Here is a 6952-nt window from a genome sequence, read left to right as displayed (position 1 = left end):
ATGCATGGCACACACTCCCCCCCCTGTATGCATGGCTCACACTCCCCCCCGTATGCATGGCTCATATCGGTCGGTCGCTTGTGACCTGGGACTTAAAAAAAAACAAAAAAACCCTTGCTCAGGTGCCGCCCCCCGCAATGTCGCCGCCCTAGGCACGTGCCCTCGAGTGCCTAGTGGCAAATACGGCCCTGCCTCCCAGAGCTGCTGTTTTGATGTGAACGGCCTCCCACCCTCATAAATCTTTTGATTGATGATCCTCCACAGGTTCTCTATAGGGTTGAGGTCAGGGGAAGATGGTGGCCGCACCATGAGTTTATCTCCTTTTATGCCCATAGCAGCCAATGACTCAGAGGGATTCTTTGCAGCATGAGATGGCGCATTGTCAGCATGAAGATGATTTTGCTCCTGAAGGCACGTTTCTGCTTTTTAGACCATAGAAGAAAGTTGTCAGTCAGAAACTCTATATACTTTGCAGAGGTCATTTTCACACCTTCAGGAACCTTAAAGGGCCCTACCAGCTGTTTCCCCATGATTCCGGCCCAAAACATGACTCCTCCACTCCTTGCTGACGTTGCAGCCTTGTTGGGACATGGTGGCCATCCACCAACCATCCACTACTCCATCCATTTGGACCATCCAGGGTTGCTCAACACTTATCAGTAAACAAGAATGTTTGGAAATTAGTCCTCATGTATGTGTGGGCTCAATGCAACCATTTCTGCTTGTGAACACTGTTTAGGGGTGTTTGAATAGTAGGTTTATGCACCACAGCAAGCCTTTGAAGGAGCCTACACCTTGAGGTTCGAGGGACTCCAGAGGCACCAGCAGCTTCAAATATCTGTTTGCTGCTTTGTAATGGCTTTCTAGCAGCTGCTCTCTTAATCCGATGAACTTGCCTGGCAGAAATCTTCCTCATTATGCCTTTATTAGCACGAACACGTCTGTGCTCAGTTTCAGACACAAATCTCTTCACAGTATGATGATCACGCTTAAGTTTTCGGGAAATTTCTAATGTTTTCATCCCTTCACCAAGGCATTGCACTATTTGATGCTTTTCAGCAGCAGAGAGATCCTTTTTCTTTCCCATGTTACTTGAAAACTGTGGCCTGCTTAATAATGTGGAACATCATTTTTAAGTAGTTTTCCTTTAATTAGAATCAACTGGAAAACTAATTATCCCATGTGTTTAAGATTGATTTCAGTGATCCATTGAGCCCCGAGACACAATGCCATCCACGAGTTTATTTGAAAAACAAAATAATTAAATCTTTATCACACTTAAATCCAATTTGCATAATAATTTGGAACACAGTGTAGTTATCCTAGGTGCAGTTCCCTGACTGACCTGAGGGTAAGTGGGCCCCAGAGAGCTGCAAGTTCCAAACCAGAACTGGGAAGCGGGATATATAAATCCCTGAAGAGCTGGAGCAAACAAACACCCCTGGTTCATGACATATTGGTGGCAGCAGTGGGATAATCAAAAATATTCCCCCAGTGATTCATGACAACTGGTGAAGGAGCTCTCGCCCGTGGAATGGCGAGCTAAAGGAAGGCAGAGATGTAGAAGGGAAGACCGGGCTGCTAAAGTGTCGTGTCAGGAACTGCTGGGGCTGAACTTTCTGTTCCTAGGGGGAACGAGATTGCAGCCAGAGCGAGCCAATAACCAGGGTGAAAGGGGTGTGGCCAGTCAGTGTGAGGTAAAATGGGTTGCACCGCAATGGAAGCGGTCTTCCCGCCTGAACGCTAATGAGGGACAGACCGCAAACGCTGAGAGGGGAGCGATAAGTGATATGATGCTGATAGGTTGAGTGCGCGATGTGGGGAGGGGCTCTTACTCAGGGGCCCTATAGCGGCCACTAGCTGGTGGCCGATGGAGGAGCAGGGCCCTAGGCAGCTGCCTGGTTTGCCTGCCCCTAACACCGGCCCTGGGTGGAGGATGTCACATATACAGGGCCGGCAATAGGGGCAGGCAGACCAGGCAGCCTCCTAGGGCCCCCGCTCCTCAAGAGGCTCCCATCCAGTGGCCGCTATGGGGCCCTTGAGTAAGAGGGGCCCATCACTGCCCCCTCCCCGCATCGCACATTCAGCTTATCAGCAAAGTTGAAAGCAGTGATGGAGGAGAGAGCGTCATGTGACATTCCCTCTCCCATCACTCCCTCTCTACCTGTGACTCAGTGTGTTTCAGAAGTGGAGCTGATGAGGCACTCTTCAGAGTGCAGAAGTCAGAGCAGCAGGGGAACGAGGAGAGGTAAGTATAGTGTGTATGTACAGTATGTGTGTGTCTGAATTATAGTGTATGTGTGTGTGTCTGCGTTATAGTTTGTGTATGTTTGTGTGTCTGCTGCATGATAGTATGTGTGAGGGGACTGCATTATACTGTGTATGGGGGCAGTGCTATGCTGTGTATGTGGGGGGCTGCATTGTACTGTGTGTGGGAGCTGCACTGTGTGTGGAGGCTGCACTATACTGTGTATGGGGGAGCTGCATTATACTATGTGTGTGTTTGTGGGGGCTGCTTTATGCTCTGAAGGGGCTGTTTTGTACTCTGGAGGGGCTGCATTATACTGTGTTTGCGGGGGGCTAATAAGTCCTACCAATGTAGACATTTTTCTAATTGTAAAACAATTGGGGTGGTTTATTTGTTTCAATGCACCTGTCCAGTTGATTATGTAGGGAAGACCAAATGGGTGTGTTACGGATCCCTCTCCGTGGTGTCACTAATTTGTCACGTACCCGCTCTCAGCACATGACTTGGGGGCTGTGCCTGCAAGGGTAAATCTATCTTCCCTCTCTCAATCCAGCATTCAACCTGTGTCCTATGCTGTAATGGGAGCATAAATCACACACGACCCAGGCCACACATCCGCTCATACATGCTGCCACCACTCACCGAATACACGGGCGATGAGTCCCGGAAGTTACTAATACTGTCTACCACTCATATGGATCATACAGTTTAAGGCTATGGATTCTTTTAGAACATTCAAGGTTCAACTTGTTAAAGTTTTATGCTTTAATACTAAAAGGTTCAGTGCTTACAGTAAGAAAAAGGTATAAAATTATAATAAAAAGACATACAGGTATGCAAAATAGTATAAAATAAACAGGAGAAAACTTACAGAAACGTCTAACTTTGTAGTCTGCTTTCTGCTCCGAGGGGGGGGGGTGAATATGGAGTTGGTGGAACACATCAGCTTCCCTGGCTGCCCTCACATGTGAACACGATTCTAGGTATACAGGTCTAATTTATAGCTTTACTCTGGAGGTCAGATTTCTAGACCAGCCCTCAAGTTAATATCATAATTGCTTGTTTTTTGATTGGACCGCGGCCGCTCCCCCAATGAATATATTATTTGCTCTGAGATTCTAGGTGTGTAAAAGTTCTCACAAATAGTGTCAGGCTGTAATTGACATCTCCCTTCAAAGAGCTAGGAGGTGTCAAATGTTTCCCTTTTTCTTGGTTCCCAGCACGACCCGCTGGCGAGAGTGGAGACAGTAGTCTGCCTTCTCAAGATATGCATGCTGTGACCTTTGTGAGGCCTTCAGTTTCAGGACAGATGTTCAACTCCTGCTAGTAACACATATAACCCTAGACATATGTCACTACACACATATAGATCTATACATATTTCACCACAGGGTGTTTCGGAGGAGAGTAGGGGAATATCTAGGGGACACTAATAGTGCCAGGGATACCCCTATTTCTATGCATGTGAGGGATGTACATGGTGGGGCTTCGAACTGCTTTCATTTTATAATTAATGGAGGTGGTAATACCACCAAAAAGGGGAGGTAATTGGGACCACTTAATTTTACAAAAGGAGACCAGATGGATCTATCGGATAGTGTATCCCCGAATGGTCTCAATGAACTGCTACAGTATGGTTGCTTTCTCGAAAACCCCCCTTCCCTCCCCCTCCTTATAAGTGTTATTGATTTGGTCACCATTCTCCCCATTTTTTCAAATCTGTGAAGTAGAACCGCTATGGAGGCCCACTGACCTGAATAGGTGTCGGCCTAAATCAAATGTACCTATTGTATCAGAGAAATATAAGTTGACTCTTAGAAATGATGTTTTTCCTTTGAGATCTATGGGTGGCCACCTCACCTTTAATTTTCCTCCTGTTATGGGATGTCTCCTTTATTTAAACGGATGAAGTATGGCTCCAATATATATATGTATACGGGGATTGTCTGAGAAGACTGCTCGTTCCTAGAAATCATTGAAATTCCCCTCAGAGACTAAATAACTGCATATGGAAAGGAAATAAGGTCGATTGTATGAGGCGCATGCGTGCGGTGAACCAACAAAGCGTTTCAATAAGATGAAGAGCGACAAACGACTATATTGGCGCGTGCGCGAAATGAACCACATATGCGTCCCATAGACAGGAAGAAATACCACTTTAATAAATGCCTCAGATGGAGGGCAGTGGTGAGGTTGGAGTATGAGGCTGTCTATGGCCCCCTTGTTGACACGATAAGTTTTCTTTCTTTCTCAGTATGTTCACCTGATGGGGAAACGCGTCGAGTATAGACATGCTGGATTATTATCAGGGTAGTAGCTGGGAAATGTGTCATTGAAGGAAAGGCTATGTGCAATAATGATGTGCCAGCTATTAATGCACTGTTTGGAGCGACTGCACATGGGGGAATATCCTAAGTCTATATTGTGTTGGGGATTGTGTGCAATGTATCATACACCTATATGACCTCTCCCCTTACGTTACTGGGGTATTCCCTTTACATTGGGCTCCATTCATGCATATAATATTTTGTGCTATATCAGCTATGAGACTACTGATTTGATATATACGGTATTGATATATATATACAGTATATGATTGTTTCTCTGACATTACTGGGACCCCCTTGTAATACGGGCTGCCTTTTCTGATGCAGTACACGTACCATATGATGTATCAGCGTGTGGGCACTATGTGGATTTGATCATATGGTACCTTACTTTTTTGACACTGTGCACCCTTTTACTTTCTGCTAGGGTTTTGTAGGGAGAGGGGAGGATAGCCACCGACGAGCGGGGGCACCATTGCGCAGGTGTAGGGTGCCAACTTCCACAGTCAGGTAGGGAGATATCAGTGCATTGTTAGGGGGAACCCTTCCTTCCCCCTTTCCCTATGTATTGGTGTTGCAGACACAGATAAGCGATTTTTTTTGTGAGTCTTTATCTTTAATGAAAAGATTGCTTCTTTCTTAATATATTATTAAAGGTTACATTTTATTTGACTCATTTGTATACATTAGGCACATATTTGGGTGAACTGAATGTGTGTGGGGGGCTGCATTATACTGTGTGTGGGGGGGCTGCATTATTCTCTGGGGGGTTGCATTACACTGTGTGTGAAGGGGGCTGCACTATACTATGTGTGTTTGTGGGGGTGGGGCCTGCATTATACTGTGTTTGAGGGGAGCGGAATTATACTGTGTGGGGGGGCTGCATTATACTGTGTGTGGGGGGCTGCATTATACTGTGTTTGGGGGGGGCTGAATTATGCTGTGTGTAGGGCTGCATTATACTCTGGGGGGGCTGGATTACACTGTGTGTGAAGGGGGCTGCACTATACTACGTGTTTGTGGGGGTGAGGCCTGCGTTATACTATGTGTGTGAGGCTGCATTATACTCTGAGGGGGCTGCATTATACTGTGTGTGTGTGGAGGGAGCTGTGTTATACTCTGGGGGGCTGCATTACACTGTGTGAAGGGGGCTGCACTATACTATGTGTGTTTTTGGGGGTGGGGCCTGCATTATACTATGTGTTTGAGGGGGTGGAATTATACTGTGTGTAGGGGGCTTCATTATACTGTTTGTGGGGGGCTGAAATATGCTGTGCGTAGGGCTTCATTATACTCTGGAGGGGCTTCACTATACTCTGTGTGTTTGTGAGGCCTGCATTATACTGTGTGTGAGGCTGCATTATACTCTGAGGGGTCTGCATTATACTGTGTGTTGGGGCTTCAGTATACTCTAAAGGAGAGCTGCAGTATACTCTGAGGGGGAAATGCAGCATTCTTTATGGGGGGCTACAGTATACTCTGAGGGGGGCTGCAGTATACTGTGTGTGTGGGGCTGCATTATACTCTGAGGGGTCTGCATTATACTGTGTGTGGGGGGGCTGCAGCATACTCTGTGAGGGGGCTGCAGTATACTCTGAGGGGGCTGCAGTATACTCTGAGGGGGACAGCAGTATACTGTATGAGGGGGGCTACATTATACTCTAGGAGGGGGGTGCATTATACTCTACGAAGGACCATGGGGAGTGCATTTTACTATATGTACTATATGGGACCTGCATTATACTGTATCGAGGGCTATCTGTACCAATTATTCTTCCTCAACCAGTGTAAGGGTTGGTGCAGATGATCAGTAAACGTTTCGGGGTTGGACGCTGTGTACTTGTGCAGCGGACAGATGTTACAGAATAGTGGATGGGATTTCAAGAAATCAAATGCCCACTATGAGTGCACAGACACCTGCATTTCACCCACGGAGATGGACATTGGTGCGTCTTTCTAGACTGCAGCATGTCAATTTATCTTTATTTGTCTCTGCAAGATAAATTTCACCCATACAATGTCTTGGATGCAGTGAATCTACACAGTTCAGTGATCGCAGAGGATTCACCTGCATTCAAAAGACGACAGCGGACATGTGCCGAGTCCAAAGCTCTACCAATTACTGGACGTGAGCACAGACCCTAAATGGGCCAGGAAACAAGCGTCAAACGACTTCAATATTGTCGATCACGCTCGTTTAGCGCCCTGAACTTAGCGCTTATAAATACAACAGAAATCTTTCTGTGTGATGGTGCGATATGTTAGCATTTGGGGCCCCGCTGTAAGCTTTTGCCCAGGGCCCCATTTTGTCTAAAACCAGCCCTGCACATATACACATCATAGTGGTGGAGGTTGTCACACACACAGATCATAGTGT

The sequence above is a fragment of the Ranitomeya variabilis genome, chromosome 7, assembly GCF_051348905.1.
Source record: "Ranitomeya variabilis isolate aRanVar5 chromosome 7, aRanVar5.hap1, whole genome shotgun sequence".
Classification (NCBI taxonomy): Eukaryota; Metazoa; Chordata; class Amphibia; order Anura; family Dendrobatidae; genus Ranitomeya; species Ranitomeya variabilis.
Note: the sequence above shows the minus strand (reverse complement) of the source record.